The sequence below is a fragment of the Protopterus annectens genome, chromosome 7.part0 (assembly GCF_019279795.1).
Source record: "Protopterus annectens isolate FY-2018-M chromosome 7.part0, PAN1.0, whole genome shotgun sequence".
NCBI lineage: Eukaryota > Metazoa > Chordata > Ceratodontiformes > Protopteridae > Protopterus > Protopterus annectens.
In genome coordinates this window covers 259569877-259589776 of record NC_056739.1, presented here as the reverse complement: position 1 = coordinate 259589776, position 19900 = coordinate 259569877, and positions in this window count along the sequence as shown.

Below are 19900 nucleotides of genomic sequence, written 5' to 3'. Positions count from 1 at the left end.
CAGCACATTTTTTTTATTGAGTTTAGCGTTGAACCTCATATGAAAGAAAACATCAACTGCACAATTTCCTTTTCATATTTTAATGGGATCATGCAAACATTTGGCATATAATCTATTTTAGCTATTAATACTGAATTAATCAGATAAGTGCTTTTCCTGAATAGTAATCTATACATCCTCCACAAAGACATATTTCTTTAATTTCTTTTATCAGTCTGTCTCATTGCATCCCACCTACATCATTTTTATACATTTTATTCCAAGCAAAGATATTTCATTCACTGAGGAATACATGCCCACAATTTACATATTACCCAAACCCTTACTTTCATCTTTATTCATGGTCATTCCTGTTTTCTTTAAACATCCACTCAGACAAACCTACGCTACCTTCATCCATCTTTTGCTTTTAGCAACTGCAACTATAACGTCTACATATATCAAAACTACTGGTATCATCATTATCAGTTTTTCATCACATATCAAGCATCTTTCATTGTATAAGCTACTTCACTCACTATTCCATTAATTACCGATGCAAACAATATCTTGCACATGGGACATCCTGTCTTATACAACACTTCATACATATTCATTTAGTCAGCCACCCATTTATTAACTTTCTCCCAATTATTCTGATATACTGATCTACACACTTTCCTAATTCTATTACCTTTTCCATTCTTCTCATAACATTTCACAAAGCATCATACCCTATGGTATCAACTACCTTGTTAATATCATCTACCTTAAGTTTTGTATCTTCTTTTTTATTTATAACATCATCCACAATTTCTCTCACAATCAATAACAGTTCTTGATGTTGCTTTCCTTTTACACCATATATACTTTCTTCCATAATATTCCTAATCCTTCCTTCCATTCTCCTCTGCATTACTCAAATAAAACTTTTATAATGTATTTTTAGTATGATGGGTTATATTTTTATTTAATTCTTCTTATTTTTCTTCTATATAAATTTTAATACCCTGCTACATAAATCTTAATAAATAAAACCTTCCTTTAACCATTTGTCTGGTATATTTACAAAATACCCTCTTTGCCAGTCCATTAATTTCATCCCATCCCATACCCTATACCATCTGGGCTTGATACTGAATCAGCATTTACTTTACTATTAGTGTATTGGATAAAGCACTTAATTTCTTTTTCAATTTTTTTCTTACCTTGTTCTGGAAATGTCTTTATTCCATTCTCTCTTGTTTCTATCATTTACACTTAAACATATTTTCACATACTATACTACAATACTCATAATTTGATCTTATGTTTTTTTACCTCTACTTTTGCATTTTCATTTCTCTCTTTATACTAATACCCTCTTTTTTATTTTACAGAAATATGCAGACACCTCTTAATTTCTCATTTGCAAATAATATCTCTGTCTAAACTTTAATGCCTTGATTTTTCCTCAATTTCTGTTCACTGAAATGCAGCTTCAATAAATATGTGTTCAACAAATGGCTATTCACTGAATAGCCATTTGACAAAATGTCATAGGCTCCATAATTATATGATCCATCTATAACTGCAATAGTTCACACTTTCCAATTTTACCCCATCATATCTCAATTACTCTTTTTTTATTCCCTTTCTTATTTTAGTATATTCTTTTTCTTCTTTCACCTCCATCCATATTGCTAAATGGTCTGAAACATCTATCACAACTGTATCACCATCTGCTACTCCAAGCGCTCCATTAATACAAAACAATTTCAGATCCAAGTGCTCCCTTTTATAAGCCCATTTTATTTTGTTCCACACAGCTAATGTACCACATTTTAGCACTTCCTGTATTTTTTTTATCTTACCCTTTCTTTTATGTCTTCCTCTTAAATCACAATTAAAGCCCCCTGAAATTATAATGTTCATGTTAACCAGTTTCACTCTTGCTTTGCTAGTTGCATATCCATACAATGCAATAATTCTATAAACATGTTCTCACAACCTTATATCTACAACAGCTAACCTTTCCATCCTTACCAACATTGCATTGTCTTTTCACTGTTTCTTTACAAAACACAGATAGTCCAACGTTCCCTTCCTAAGTTCCATATACTTCTAACCCACAATATTTCAGTTTACAGCTTTTCTTCACTTATCAGGAATCTTACATCCTCTGACATAATGATATCCACATCACATTTAGCACACCATTCCAGTATCCCTGTCCTTATTACACTGTTAATAATACCATTTACATTTACTGAAAGTACCGAAAACGTGTTTCGTTTCCTTCATTTTAAGTTTACAGGAAATATTTTTTCTTAATATTATTCTTTCCCCTACTGAATGTTTTTCTCTTGAGTTGATGTACAAATAGCCATTGATCCTCAGAATCACATTTTTCACTGGCTAGAACTTAGAAAAATTTTAGCTTCAATGTCTTCTCCTGACTTCTTTTCCCACAAGCAAACTCTCCTCCTTTCCACCTCCCTATTTTTTCTTCTTTTACAGTATCTTCTACCCTCCTTCCTTTCCCTCAACCTGTTGTTGTCCTTCCTCATATATACGGTCTTCCTTTCCCCTTATTTTTCAATATTTACTGCTTACTCTTGAAAGTCCATTCAAAAGTGTCCCCTTTTTACACAACCAGTATTCAGGCACACACGTTTTTGCTGTGTGCACTTTCTCCCCACATTAGTTGCAATGTATCTTGCCACAGTTATTAATTAAATAAGAAAAGTCCCCACATAAGAAACATGATTTAGGTTGTCTTAATGTCCCTCTGTAATCAGCCACAAAAATTACACTTGGCAAGAATTTTACATTTTGTTTAACATTTCAAAACAGCTTCCAACCTCGACCCTATATTCCATATGTTTCTCTCATTTCTCACTTCACAATATTATCAACAGTTTCACATAAACCCCGATTGTATTTTTTTAACATCTTCTTCCATTTCAGCAGTTCTAAACTGCAAAGCAACATTTTTTTAAATATTTAACTTACTACCAGTAAGCAAATAATTGCTCTTTGGAAAATGTCTTTCCCTTTGTTACATAGTCTCAAAGTTTCAATCATCAGTTCCTCAATTTGAAATAGCAAGTCACAAAAAGTCTGTGTCCTTTTATCTATCTATCTATCTATCTATCTATCTATCTATCTATCTATCTATCTATCAGTATGAAAGGACAAATTTCTTGACCTTTAAATCCACAAACATTCACCAAATTGTATGATACATAGTCTCAGTCTGTTACAGTCTCATGTTTTGTTCTTATTCTCACATTTGGCCTTCCCTTCTTTTTTTAAAAAAACATTTTACTTCCCTTCTTTTTTTAAAAAAACATTTTACTTACAGTCATTTACTGCTGTCCTTTTTTACCCACTGTCACTGCTGCTTCAAATTTAAACACTGAATTGTCTGTTGCCACATCACCTGGTTTCTTCTTCACATTACCATTCTCAGCACTTCTAAAAAAGTATTTTGCCATCTCCTCCCACAAAACAGCAGAGCTGTCACCTGGATCCCTGGGCTCAATTATTTTCAGCAGAATGTCATCTGCAAGGCCCTCTGATACCAGTTCTGTTATGTCTCCTAGTGCAATGTATTCACGTACGTTATTTTCCATTACAACAGTTAGTTCCACATACAGGAATCTTTACAGGCATTCTTTTTTCTCTAAATTCTTATTTTCCACATCCAGACTCTCTATAGCTTTTCTTTCCTCCAACATACTGCTGCTTCTCTTCGATCTCTTCCTTGCTGCTATATCAACCCTCCAACACCATCTAGCAGCACCAAAAGGAAAAGAATAGGGTAAGTTCTCTGATGCCTTTGCCAACGTTCCTGGGTAGTGTAAATACCACTTCAGGTCTTCACTGAAAAGAAACCATTAATCCAGTGGGACTAATTCTGTCAAAAATAAAATGAGGAACCATCTAGAAACACTGGTGATCTATATGTGCTTGGGTTCTTTTTACATTCTATCTTACATATTAGTATAATTTTACATTTCTTCCATGAATCTGGGAATATAACAGTCTTCATATATTTTATAAACTGGAGTTATAAAGTTTTCCTACATTCTGCAGAAGCTTTATAAACTTCATTTGTAGTTTTGTTTGGCACGGTACCTTATTATTCACCTTCCCTAAGATTTGAATAATTCTACTTTTGTTGTATTTATATGCTAACTTCTTTGTTTCCTCCATATAAATATCCTTCACTTTTTTCTATTCTTTGAATTTTTAATTGAAAATTTTTATACCACATACTATTAGTTAAACTTTTCTCCAGTCATCAACATGCATCTTGTATCCTTTGTAGATGATTTCCAGAATATTTTGGTATCATCACCTATTAAGCATATTATCATATGTTACACACTCTGTTTTTTTTACTGCCAAACATTTCTTCACATATCACCCTTTACAGACTTTGTTCCTGTCTTCCTTTTGTTTGGAAGATTTGACTTTATTTTTTTAATCAAAATCTGCATTATTCTTTAAATTTTTAATTATATTGGATTGCTATATTTAATCCAGAAATTTGGTAGGTGTGATATTTATGATAGTAAGCATAAAATAGTCTTTATAGTTTTTTTATTCAAAAGATTTAAAGGCATTAAAGATATTATTGTTAGAAACTGGGAGGACATTGTGGGTAATCCAACTCTACATGCTGTTGTTAGTATTAGTCCCTTATTTATTAACAAGTGATCTATTATATATTTAACACATATTACTAATATTCTGTTAAAAGATATACATTCCATTGGTATCTTTGCATGTTGCAAATGTAAATACTGTGCATTTATTAATACTGTACTTAATGTTTAGATTACACATTTTGAAATATGCTTTAGACCTCATGAAAGGTCTGTTTAACTGAAAATGTGGTTAATCCTGAGACATTGTTCAACTTGTATGCTTTTATACTGGAAATAATGAACCTGCAATTGGGATAGAGGTAAAGACTGTGAGCTGTAGTTCATATGGTATAGGGTTTATTTTCCTAAGCCCCCTTTTGCCTGCTGTCTGAACTTAAGCAAATCACTTAACCACTCATTGCTCCTTGAGTCAACCCTGAAAAGGGACATTTTGTCCTGTGGGCCTACTTGCTTCACAAATAGGATTATTGTTAAAAATGAAGCAAAAATATTGAACTGAATATAAAAGATTCATAGGGTATTAAAAACAAGAACAATACAAATGCATTGCATAGTCCTAGTTCAGAATGTAGTAATTACAAAAACGTATTTATGTGCTTAATTGTGATCCTGATGTTGAAAGGAATTCCTTACTTGATATTAAACAGGCCAAATGGCAGATGAAATACAATGTAACAGAAAAACATGGTCTTGTGAATGTTTTAATATAAAAATGCATGCTTAAATTAAAAAAGTTTTAGAAAGATATTTAGCTTGTGTTCTTTTTGTTATATCATAGATATTTATCAGTGAATGTGACTTCTGGTCTTATTTGAGTATTTATGTACTGCAACAAATTGTGCAAGCCATTCTGAAGAAACCATAATTAAAGAAAGTCAAAAGTGCTTGAAATTTAGTTGTGTCTCAGTGACATTTTTGGCAGGAGATTTTGTGTTTTGTGTGTGTTTATGGCTCTGTTGCTAAGATCAAAGCTTTTGTTAAATTTGTATTGCAATTACTATATTTTCTTATTATATCAATTATTAGCTGACTGTTTCTGTCATCTGTGTGTTAGCTTTACTCTCTTTTTCAATTTCTGTCCTCACTTTTAATTAGTTTTCTTTCAAAATATCCACCACCATTTTCCCTTTAATTCTATTAATATTGGAAAACAGTTTCTTTCTGCTGAGCTGTTCTTTATAGAGAATCTTCTGATGTGTTTTTTCTTTTGCTATACAGTAGTCAACCACAGAATTTGAGTGGTGTGTACAAATCAAGCTTTTTTTCCCTTTAGTGGAAGTATAAACCTTATAACAATGTTTCACATCTAGATTCAACATCTCCAAGCCAGCTTTATTAATATTATTTTCATCTGTCTTTTTCTCTTCTTAATATAATCTGAATCATGAATTATCATATGGCTCTGTTCTCATATCCACATCTTTTATTATTATCAAATTGTGCTCTTTTTCTATAACCTGTGAAAACTGAATTACTTTTGCAATATATTTCCATGCTAGCCATCTTATTGGAGGGGATACATAATACGTGATAAATGTTGCCATTAATTAAAATATCTATGAAATACATTTGTCAGTTTTTTTAATCAACCGAGAATTGAACTCCCTCACTCAATTCTACCAACATGTTAATTCTTAATGCTGAAACCCCATAACTCAAAATAGTCTTGCAATTCCATAATACTCTCCAAAAGCCATGATTAATAAAAGTATAAAATATCAGACTTCTTCATATATTCTGTGAAGTCCAACTCCATTAACATGTCATTTAATCCTGCAACATTCCATGTCATAATTACAACTGTTTTCATTTATTAAAACTTCACTATTTGAAAGTCAAGAAATATGATTTTCTCTTAAATGAGAACATCATCAATTTTACAGATATTTTGATGTCAATTCCCTGTTGAAATAGGGAATACACCATACATCAATCTGATTTTCTTTAGTTCTAGCTATCCATGAGATGCTATTCATTTTTATTTATTTTCAAATCACTGATATCAAAAATATGAAACTGTTCTTGCATTTCCAAGGGTTTCGCTTAGATGCCTTGTGACACTATACATAGAGATCAAAACCACCCCTTTTCAAAACTTTCTATTAACTTTATTTTCATTCTGAAAACTTCTATCTTCTGGAATTCTCAATAATCCTTCTTTTCTTCTTGTTTTTGTCTACATGTGTACATTTTTCAAAAATACACTTTTGTATCTTTTTTCTTTATTTTTTTTTCTGATGTTAACAGTATTTGACCTATATTGTCCTTGAACATAATAAAAAAGTGCTACATTAGAATTTTATTAAAAGGAAAAATGTCTGCTTACTTGTATGTGAATGTGTGAGTATTTTTATCCTTTCATCATCTTATCTTTGCAAATTTATCTAACATAGTTCTAGGCAATCTTTATAGGTTCATAGGTAGTGCATTGTTGACTCCCATAGTGCATCAGACACCCCTTCACAGTGCTGCTGCTGCAGTGCATTGTTCTATATAACTAGTAGGTTACCACTGGATAGAAGGGATACCCAGCATGACATTTGGGAATAGGCAAACCAATGGGAGGCAACCTAAGCCATTCCAGCAGATCACCAAGAAAAGGGAGATCCCATAGTCTCAGGTACATTTTTGGGTTTCAGGGTTAAATGTTTCAGATATATCCAAACTGAGCCTGTATAGCTTTACTGCCCAATGAGCTAGGGAGAAACAAAGGTCTCAGGAACATTCCGCTCAGCCTCTTAGCACAAGAGGTCTGGACAAAACCATAAAGAATGGGGGAGAATGGCCAAAAATAGGGACATTTTTACATATTGCTCTTATAAACTTAGAAAGTTAATAGAGTGATAGGTTTTACATTGACATGCATTTTTTGGAGGATGTGAAGTCTGAAACTCAAACATCTGTTATTATTTAGTGACTTCAGCTTCAATGATTTGTCAGGAAAAACACAAATTTTATGAGGAACAGACTAAAATATGAGGCAAAAATCTGAACGTTCTGTGAAAATCAGGACAGTTGAAAGGTATGCTCAGGAAACATCAAGCAAGCAGGGCTATCACTATGGGATTAATAGACTTTCTAGAGACAACAACTATACCCAAATAAAACAAAAGTTTGCATTCTGCCACTGTAGGGAAGAATTGCTAAAAATGGATGCAGTCTCAGACATAACCATAGTTAAGCCTACAATGGTAAAACAGGAGCACTACTTGCCTGGGCAGTTCATGCCACTTAGGGCTTTAGCTGGGAACCCTTTTTAGGTACCTATAGCCAGAGTCTATCTGGATTCAGAAAGCATGCAAGAGAGACAGCAGTTTACTGTTTTTGAGGACGTCCCTGTTTATGTACTAATAGGGAATGACTTTGTCAATGCAGCGACTTGTGTGCATGCTGTTTTATACAGTCAAATATGGAGATAGCCACCTAGAGAAGGCTGCAGTGGGTGGAGGTGGGACTTAGGTGGTGCCCATAATTCCAATAGTTCCATCCAGGGCTGATAATGTTGGCTACTTCAGAGGGGAATATAGTCAGTAGCAGTATATTGGGATCTAAGCTACAGAAACTGAAAGCTGCTGGGCTTCCCAAGGAAGGTGGTAGTACTAGATGAGATGTAGGTGATAATAAGCCAGAATATGAGTCTCTACTGGTAGGTGGCACCAGTCTTCCTTTAGGTAGGAATTTGGGATGATCACTAGGGAGGAGCTGAGGTGGGATCAGATCTCAGATCATAAATTCATGGAAATGAAGGAGTTAGTCAACAAGCGTATGATACTCAAGGGCAGAGGGAGCCCATACACTGTGATAAAGGATTGTTGTTTATCGAACTGACTCCTGAAAAAGGCTACAGGGAGAAGCAGTACAGTAATTCATAGGGTCTACTGGCAGGTGCCTCTAGCCATATCCTGCAATATTCCCTTTGCAGACCACATAAACATAAAGCAAACTAAAAGATGGCTAATGTGAAATTTTTGTTGTCCTGGTATTGCAAAAGATGTAACAGGATACCGAAGGGTATATGAATGGTGCCAAGAGGTTAGCAAGGTTGGAGACAAAGATAATGCTGCTTTGATACTATTGCCAGTTATTGAAGAATGATTTCAGAGGGTATCTGTGGACATTGCAGAACCACTAAGTATCTCAGTTTCCACAGGTAAGAAATATATCTCAATACTAATGGTTCTGTCTACCTTTGAAGCAGAAAAGGTGGGGAATGCTTTACTAAACATTTTCAGAATGATGGGTTTCTCTAGAGAAACACTGATAGATAAAGGTGTCACCTTTATCTCAGACTTAGTTACATGTTTGTCAAGGTGTTATGGGGTAAGACATTTAAAGACTACCGCCACCATGTCCAGACAAATGGTTTGGTAAACAGATTCAATGCCTTACTGAAGATCATGTTAAGACATTCGCAGTCCAGTTCAAGAGGGAGATGGACAAGTAGCTGCAAAGTCTTACCGTTGTATATAAAGAGGTGTATATTAGTAATCCACAGGTTTTTAGTTATTAAGCTGCTGTATGATTCCATGGTAAGGGGTTCTTGGAATCAATTCCTGATTAGTGATAGTATAAATGTGATTCCCACATAGGGTTTATTGTGGAGTATACCATCATGGAAACATCCCAGGATTACCTGGATAGGTGGAATAGAAGCAAAACATCTGGCATGATAGCTCAGTAGGAGGAGACAAAGAGTATTATGTACAGTAGGAGGTAACTGTGATAATTTTTGAGGGATACAACAAGCTACAGGCAGCCTGGCAAGGCCATTTCACTATTGTGAAAAACTAAATGACACCAATATTAAAGTAGAGCATTTGTAGAAAATAAAAATATAAAACATGAAGCCTCCAGTGCAACAAAGTTGAAAAATTACACTTACCTATTGGTAGGGCAAAGGAAAATCAAAAAATGAAAAAATCAAAACAAACAATACTTACCAATGAAATTAAATCATTTATATGGTACAGGAAAACACTTAAATCAGGCTTATAGCAATAATCCCTTCACATGCAGAGATAAGACCTAACTAAGCAAAAACAAAGCAGACCATCCTCACATTTTTAATGATGCTGCTCCTGCAGGAAAGGCTACCACGCTCATAGGTTCATAGGTTCATAGGTGTGTACTAGGCTAATGGCCCTGGAGCATTTACAAGCCTAGCCCATAGAGTTGCTCTGGCATTGTGCCATGTGATGTTAGTTCCCAATGCCTCTATCAAGTACAGCCACTGCAGTGATTCCCGGGGTGAGCTTTATATTTCCCATCCACTCATCAAGATTTCTCTTGAAGAGGGCCAGTGAGGTGCTCTGCTTGACATGTATGGGAAGTCTATTCTAGAGCATGGGCAGTCTCTGGGTTATGAACCTGTCCCTCCAGCATGTTCTATTGACTGTGATAATGGGGTTGAGGTCTCTGGAGCATGTGGTGCAGAGGAATTTGGATTTCTTTAGATGTAACATTTCTAACAGAGCTGGGTCAGACATGGCTTTGTAAGTCAAGCAGAAATCGTCTTTTAGTAGACTATATGACACAGAGAATAGCTGGTGTATTTTTGAGTCTGTCCATGTAGGACATGTGTTTAAGTCCTAAGATCCACTTCATGAGGTACTTTTGTGGCCTTTCCAGCTGTTGCATGTGTCTAGTGAGGTACATGCCAAATGGGGCATTCTACTCGATGTCTGACCTAATGAGGGAAGAGTAGAGAGAGATGATGACTGCTTTCTTCCTAGATGCAAAACCCTTGGTGATGAGATATGCCACATAGAAGGACTTTCTGGCCACAGTGGCAATGTGGTGGTCGAAGGACAGGTTGCTGTCAGCCTGTGTCCTCAGATCTCTTATAACACCTTCAGTGTTCAGTGGGCTCCCATCGATGTGGTAATTAGTTGGGAGTTTTTCCCAAAGGGATGACGATGCATTTTTTGGCATTAAGCTTAAGGCCATGGTTTTGACACCAGTCATTGGTTGCAGTGCGGCCTTTCTGTAGGATGTCTACATCACTTGGGGAGATAATAATACCTTGCAGCTTGCAGTCATCTGTGAACCTTGTCAGCCAGAGTTCCACCATGTTGGTCTGGATTTCTGAGAAGTAGATGCCAAACAGAAGAGGACCAAGGATCAATCCCTTTGGGACTCCACTCATGACTGGTCGGCAGTCTGACTTGGAGTCTGCTACTTTCACACTGTGGGTTCTATCTGTGAGCCAATTTGCAACCCACCTAGTGATATAGGGGTTGACGCCTTGTTTGGTGAGTTTATCAATAATTCCTGAGTGGGGAATGCTATCAAAGGCCTTGGCCAGATCGAGGTAGGCTGTATACTAAAGAGACCTTGAACAAACTGAGGTAGGCTGTATGAACTAAAAGCAAAAAATGGAAACTCCAAAAATTGAGATAATAAATTTATTATGAAAACATACCAGTTTTGGCTCACACCTTCTTCAGTGTAAAACGCTGATGATGTGTTTATCAATAATTCCTGAGTGGAAAATGGTATCAAAGGCCTTGGCCAGATCAAGGTAGGCTGTATGAACTGCCTTGCCCTCATCTACAGCTCTGGTGACTGACTCAAGAAGTCAACCAGGTTGAGCAGGCATGATCTAACTTTCACAAAACCAAATTGCGTAGGATCTAGAGTTTGGCAGTTCCCTATATCCTTGTTTATTAGGTCCATGATGATGTGCTCCATAGCCTTACATATCAGACTCACCAGGCTAATGGGGCAATAATTTCCAGGGCCTGTAGTCACTCCCCCTTTATGGAGAAAGATGATTGTAGCAGTGCACCATTTGGTAGGAACAAAGTCTGAGGTGAGGCAGTGATTGAACAGGGCACACAGATGTGGTGCCTGTTCACTTTGTAGTTCATGTAGAACACATCCAAAGATATTGTGAGGTCCCATGGAAGCTGTATTCTTGGCCTTGGACAATGCAGCTTTAACCTGTGCTGCAGTAATGCTGGGTGACTGGCATTCCTGCGGTATTGTGATTGGTCCTTTAGAGGGGGAGAGAGGGGTAAATTTGGCACTGAATCTGTCAGCCAGTATGTTGGCAATATCTGTTGGCTCAGTATAGGAGGTACCATTGTACAGTAACTCAGAGCAAACCTGGGTATTCCTGTGGAGATTCTTGATATAACTATAGAAGGCTTTGTGGTTGTTTTTAGTGTCTGTCACAATTCTGCCTTCATAGCTGGCTTTAGAGGCTTTGATGAGGTTTCTCAACTTTTTGTTGATGCTAATACGGGCATTTTTCTAGTCTAGGGACTTCCCATTTTCCTTCAACAGTTTTTTTCTTCTGTTGTAGAGTTTATTAATGGTAGGGGACCACCAGATTGGCTTTTTTTTTTGGAGGAGAGTGTCTTGGTACTGTAGGGTTTGCATTTATTTATAGCTGTTATGATGGTAATTTGGTCTTTGGAACATTGCCTAAAAAGGCACTATAGGGGTAGCAAGAGCCTTAGCCTATATCTGGAAACACAGGTCTGACAGATGCTGGCGATCTCTGCCAAAGCATAGAGGTCTGTCAATCATGCCATCCCAAGCAGACAGATACTGGCTCCCCTAAGAATGACACCAGAAACTTAGCCAATTGTTGAAGTTAATCATTTTCTGCTTGTACTGCGGTATCTTTATCTTTCTGGGCAACAGAAGGTTGCTGCTCAGGGCTAGGGTCATACCTGCCTGGGCCACATAATCCAAGAGCTCATCCATGCCTCTTTTCATGTAGTCCAGGGAGGTGTATCTCAGGTCATTCACACCCACATGGACAGTGACAGAGTCATACTTGTACTTGCTGTGCAGTGACCTGAGTGTGTGTGTTATGTGTTGGATTCTGGCACCTGATAGACAGCTGACTGGTATATTCTCCTTATTCAACCTAGTGAGTGGGACATCAGCGTGCCTCACTATCAAGTCACCTACGACTAGTGTATTGGGCAAGTTGTTTTCCCTTAGGGGCTTAGGTTGAAGGGCACATTGTGTAGGTGAGCTATGTGTCTTGTGGATTGTGCTGCTGTGTTGTGGTCGAGTCTGCCTTGGAGGTTCGGCTGTTTGGGTAGATTTCTATTAAGAGTCTCCACAAAGCTGGATGTGTGGTTTGTGTTTCTATGTGAGAGCTGTGATGGTGGGTGTTCTGGAGGGCTATGTGTTGCATGCATTGTGGTGCAGGTGTTGACCTTCTCCTCTTGACCAGTTATTCCAGTCTTGGCTTGAGTGTACATGGCTTCCAATTTGGATATATAAGTGCATCTGTCACAAGTCTGAGTGTTGGGAGGTAAGAGGAGAGGGTTGTCTGTATACATGAGGCAGTTGCTACACTGACTCAGAATGCCCAACTTCACCAGGTTAATAGGAGAAAGCACAGGGAACTGACCTTTAAACATGGCATGAGGGATGGTCATTATTACTAAGTACTGAATCTGTTTCCTTATATATTCCTTTTACGGGAAAAATGCCACTCAAGGTTTCTGAGTCTGTACAGAGCACTGCCAAACATTTGATGGGAAACTAATATGTATACCCTGAAAATTTAAGGATGAAGTATTTAGGCAGATATTCTGAAGTTAGAAATCAAGCAGTACTTACTGAAAAATAAAGAATTAGTTTATCAAGAATGGTGAAAAGAGGGAAGTCACATGAATGGCTACTGCCTGGCTACTACTAATGCTGGTCTCAGCACAGCTTTACTCTGTTGGGATACAATACTCCTTTGCTTCTTCTCTCACCAGGAGCAACATGTTAGCACTGATCATGGCCTGTTTGATGATCCACAGTCTTGTCCCAGATGATGCAAGAGTCTGCAGGCTTGTAGCCTTTTTCTGGTATATGCCTCAAACAGCAACCAGACCAATCAGGTACGTTATGCACAGACACTCACTTTTCAACCAGAAAGAGTCAGGAATTAGTGGATTATGCTCCTACTCTCACCAGGATCAGAATATAAGCACATATTCCAAGCTGTTACCTATAAAGCAGCTATTAAACTTTCTGGTGATCAGCAGTCTCCAGATGTAATTGCACTCCTTCTCTTATCAGGAGAAAACAGAAACACTAATCCCAAGATCACTACTGAGAGGCAGAATGTGGGCTCTCCAATAACTGGTGTTCTTGCAATAAATCCTTAAAGGTAAGATGAAAACAATGGTTTATCCTAAACACTGCAGTGCGCACTAGATTAGTTAGATGTGAAAGTAAGTAACTTAAGTTTTACCTGTCTAAAAAGTTAAGTTTCAGTGGACGGAGATTTGCTAGTTTAAAACAGCAAGATAGATTGAAAGGGGGTGCTCACTTTTGCATTCTGGTACTATGGAGCACTGTAGGATGGGCAATAAATGTAAATAGTTGAAGAGGAGTGATTTCACAAAATGTTAATTTTGTGCTTACTTACACCAGCCAGTAAAAGCAGAAAGGAAATGAGATATATGGTCAAATTAACATAAGGGGCAGGCAACTAGAAAGACAGTGGTGTTTAAGAACACAAAAGAAACTGAGTAGGAGGGTGGGAAAATTTTCTGTCTGACTCACAATAGACAGAGCTGTGGCCTCTTTTCAAATTTTAATATGCAGTTAAAAGTAAAATACAAGTAAAACACAGTGTAAAGAAAACAAATCACAGTATACAAAATAGAAAAGGCAATAAAATAATACAAAATACAAAAAATAAAAACCAAACTAACCTTTCCCTCACAGCAAATAGTAGCAGAGTCTGGGTGAGCCTTTCCAGTAAAGCTATGAAATGTTTTATTTTAACCCTTAAATAGAAGGTTTAGTTCCTAGCTCCACCGCTCAGTTCACAGATGATTAACCTTAACTGACCTGTTCTAACTTATGCATGACTTCTTAACTGACCTGTTCTAATTTCTGTCTGACTCACAAGAGCCAGAGCTGTGGTCTCTTTTCAAGTTTTAATATGCAGTTAAAAGCAGAATACAAGTAAAACACAGTGCAAAGAAAACAAATCACAGTATACAAAAGAGAAAAAGGCAATAAAGTAATACAAAATACAACAAATAAAAAGCAAATTAACCTTCCCCTTCACAGCAAACTGTAGCAGAGTCTGGGTGATCCTTTGTGGTAAAGCTCTGAAATGTTTTATTTTACCCCTTATATAGAAGGTTTAGTTCCTAGCTCCACTCCTCAATTCACAGATGATTAACCTTAACTGATCTGTTCTAACTTATATGTGACTCCTTAATTGACCTGTTCTAATTTCTGTCTGACTCACAAGAGACAGATCTGTGGTTTCTTTTCAAGTTTTAATATGCAGTTAAAAGTAGAATACAAGTAAAACACAGTGTAAAGAAAACAAATCATAGTATACAAAATAGAAAAAGGCAATAAAGTAATACAAAATACAACAAATAAAATGCAAACTAACCTTTCCCTCACAGCAAACTGTAGCAGAGTCTGGGTGAGCCTTTCCAGTAAAAACGTTATCTAGCATGTTCTTTTTCACAACCTACAGTCCATGTCAACCTCACAGCTGGTGTGCCTGGCATTTGTGCCTCTCTTCAAGGACCAATGCCCAAATAATGATGGTGGCTGTGACCATATCAACTATTGTGTATTGTGTATGAAGGAGTGTCTAATGCACTGTGAGAGTTGACCATGCACTATACAGTATATTGTTCAATTAATACTGCCGCATCTATTATCTATCCTTACTGTTGTGAATTTCAGTTGATACATGGAAGGGAGCTGTATGACCTGTTTGGGGTCCCACTGCTGGTAAGTGTGGCATTGCTGTACCTGACTAACATAGGAGAATCATACTGGGTGGAATGCATCACACAGTAAACATTCTGCAGGCTCATAATGAAGACCCCCCCACCCCCACCCACAGCATCATGAACAGTGACTCAATAACTATTTGGATCTGTGACGGGGAAGTGTTGTAACACTCCACTGCAGCTCCCTCTGGATTCCAGACTTGTATCATTAGCCAAGGTTCAAGTGTGTAGCCTTCATCACCTGAGAAACATAATGGGGAGGAGGCAGAATGGCTAATCATTTATCCTCATTCACTGCTTTTCCATGTACCTATAGGTTCTTTGGTGATTTATGGCCCACTTGTTTTCTTGGTATCCATGTGGTCTTCTAACATGCTGGAAGGGGTGATACATTGTGTTGTATGTGAGACTCATGAGTACTACCAGTACACTGGGCCAAGACACTGGGGATATAGTCACATGCATCACATGTCACACACACGCAGACACAGACAGACACACAAAGAGACAAAACACACACACATACACACACACACACACACACACACACACACACACACACACACACACACACACACACACACACACACACACACACACACACACACACACACACACACACACACACACACACACACACACACACACACACACACACACACACACACACACAAAAAACCTGGCAGTTGATGGAATTGTAAATCTTGTTACGTTACCTTTCTCCCAAGGACTATTACACCAAGTGACTCAAAGAAACATGCCAGATCATAAAAAAATGCATGACTGTAGCTAGGCCTTCTGCAGTCTGAGGGGATAAAGATATGTTTAACCACATAAGTAGCATGACATTGTAAACCGGCTGCAGTATTCTCAAGACCAAAGCTTGTGAGGTACCCAACACATTCACAGGCTGTTTCTGAAAGGTTCCCATACTCAGCCTAGAGAGAGACACACAGAGAGAGACAGAGAGAGGAAAGAGACATACCTTTGTGTCCAGAGGGATAAGAAGGCCTTGCATTCCCTGGTTGTGTATCATACAAATTCCCTAAAGTTCTATGTCCCTACCTAAATAAAAGCAATCAAAGGATCTCCTGCTTTTCAAAATTGTAATAGTTTAGCTGTTGGCAGTAATTTGTATTCCTGTATTCTGTAAACACATGGATGCCAAGAAGGTATAAAGAATACCTTCAGTCCCCGCCAGCCATTAAGACTGTGTGTTCTGCACCAGTGTTTTTTTTCCCTCACACAAGAAAAGAGTGTCTGTGCATGGCTACTCATTCTTCCCCTTCTTCAGCAAGTACGCCAACACCGAGACCAGTATTCATTGATGGATCCTCCCGGTCAGATGCCTGCTTCTACAGTACCACATTGGCAGAGATGGTGCATTGTTGTACACCATGGAGAAATGGCATCCAGGAGCTATCTGGTAAACTGAGAACAATTTCATTCAGTAGGACAACTCACCAAAACAGCTGTCATTGTTTAAAGAGGTGAGATCCTGGAGTTAGTATATTTAATAAATGGTACGTGCAGGTAAAGCCCTTATATGGAGGAAGGGAACAGATATCCCATCCAAAAATCCTGTTTTTTTTTCACTTTGAAGGATACATTTTGACAGGTTAGCCTATGCAAAAATAAATAAATAAATAAAATAAAATAAAATAAAAAATAACAATCTCAGCAAAATGGACGCAACTGTGCTTAATCTTGGCAGTAATAAGTAATGATGTACCTCTGTAGACCATGTAAATGCACTGAAAATGCAGAAATGCAGCTGGACAGCACTGCTGCACCCCTTCTTAATGGCTTGGCAAGTGCCTTGAAGTATCCCTTATTGCAACATGACATCTTCATGCTCAGTGGGTGCAGGGACACACATGGACACACTTGCAAGCATCTGTAATGTGTACCCCAATCTCAGTTAATGGGAGATTACTGTATGGTAAAGGGTATGCCATATAAAGAAAAAAACAGGGCCTATTGTACAATGAGGCTGCAGGATACATATATGACTCATACCTAAAAAGCAGTATTGTAGAATGGAAACAGATTATAGAATGGAAACAGATTGTAGAATTAGATGAGATTTTAAATAATGGGAAGTGGCTTCCACTTCAACAGTTATAGCCTTTAAACGAGTGGCTTGGTTGCTGAGAAAAAGGACAAAGGAGGACATGTTGTACAGATGAATGCAAGTGGTTGTACCATAATGTGTGATGCTATCTAAATGGCAAACTAGAGCATTAGCTTTAGCCAACAACCTCATAAAGCAGTACAACAATGAGTTATTGGTCATGACTGAGTTTGGTGTCTTTATCTAAAATCCCTAGGATGATATTTTTACTTAGTACCAAATATCCACAAAAGTTGTATTAATTCCCTCTTCTTGATCAATTATTTCAGAGGTATGAGGGGATTTCAACAGAATGTAGATTTATTTCTCAGTTCTGTGTTAAAAAATTCTATCAACAAAAGCATTCCTGTATGAAAGAATCATAAAAGGTGTCAAAGAGGATAACTTAATAAAAGGTAAAAAGGAATATTACTGGATCACCTCAGATGTTAAGAACTTGTATATTAGTGTTCTCGTCATATTAGGCTGTATGGCTATGGTAAAGATAATCAGGTCTTAGCTTTAAATTTCTCTTTGTTATGCCTTTTCTTCATTTTGTTTTTTTTTCATGGTTTTGCATTAGGACATTTATACTGTTTTCAGAGAAAAGACACACAGATGGAAACACACAGACTCCCTTCTATGCCAATATCTTTATAAAGTTCTTTGAGAATAATTTCATTTATAGTGTGATGCCCCACCACTTGCAACAGTAACCAGAAAGCCTCAGTCCTCCTCCTGGCTTCAATGGGGGGCGTACACTGGAAGGATGACAGGTACACTTGCCATATTTCCTGATGAGGCTCTCTGCATCGAATGCAATTTCCCTTAAAGGACAACCGCACCCTCAGACTCAAAAAACATATTTATTTCATCATGGTTTGGTGTTTCCTACATTTTAACAGCACTCTGGGACTATTTAGAGCTTTTTAGATATTTTTATATGCAATTTCTGACTCTGACCACATGGAGGCTGGTATTTTGAAATAATTCAGACTGTTTACTCTGCCTCTAAGTATCCCAGAAGGCATTGTTTGTCTCCAAAAAATTGCATCAGATCTGCCACATTTTCCTTTAAGCTGCTGTCACTTCATTGACTTAACAGGCATTCACTGCTGTCTTAAAGTCCCCTACTTTTGGTTAAAATGTCATCCTTTTTCAATGACTACTTCAAACACAAGCAGTGGAAATGCTACAGAACAGAACTGAAAAGTGCATTTTATTGCTTTGTTTCTTAGAAATGCTAACTTGCTTTCTTTTGTGAAGGCTGAAATCTAGTTCTTCAAGGCATCTCCCCTCCCACTTCACACCTACCTTCCCTAGCTGTCAAAGATCTAAGGGTAATTTGACCCATTATCTGCATGTGATTGACAGCTCACAGCAGGTGACCAGAGTAATGTACTGTTTTCTTGTCAGCCTTTCCCTCCTTACAGTGGGACACTTTTTTTTTGTTGCACTCCTCCTGACAAATTTAGAACCAAGCTACATAGCACTGGGAGTAATCACCGTTTTGCAAAGCATCAAACTCCCACTTATTTTTCCTTCCCGTTTGATTAAATAGCTAACAAATGACACACTATAAACATGAAATATTTTACAGACTTGCATGACAGCACCAACATGCTTTTTTAAGACATAATTTAAAAAATTATGGTATTGCATACTACTTGTAATCTGATGTAGTGTTGCCGATTAATTGTGACAGACATCTGCTTCTTATGTAAAAACATGCAATTAATGTAAACGCATGGCCATTCCAAATTTATGCTCTTAGTTTTTGCAGCTGTTACTGTGCTTCTGCCTGTACTTTGTCACATATCAGTAGGGCAATGTAAAGCAATATGATAATACAAAAACAAAATTTAGAAATTACATCCAAAAATGAGACTCACCCACACTCAGTCACTCACTCGCCCACACTCACCCACTCACCTCACCACACTCACCCACTCACTTCACCACACTCACTCACCACACTCAACTCATTCACTCACCACACTCACTCACACTCACTCACCACCCACCTCACTCACCTCACTCACCACCCACCTCACAAACCACACTCACTCACCACGCTCACTCATGTTCACCCACACTCACTCAACACACTCACCGTCATCCACCACACCTCACTTACCCACATTCAGTCACCCACACTCACTCACCACCCTCACCACACTCACTCACTCACCCACCACACCCACTCACCAACCACACTCACTCACCCACATTCAACTCACTCACCCACCCACACTCACTCACCACACTCACCCACCACACTTCACTCACTCACCCACATTCACTCACCCACACTCACTCACCACCCAACACACTCACCACACTCACTCACCACCCAACACACTCACCACACTCACTCACCCACCCACACTCACTCACCACCACCCTCACACATTCACCAA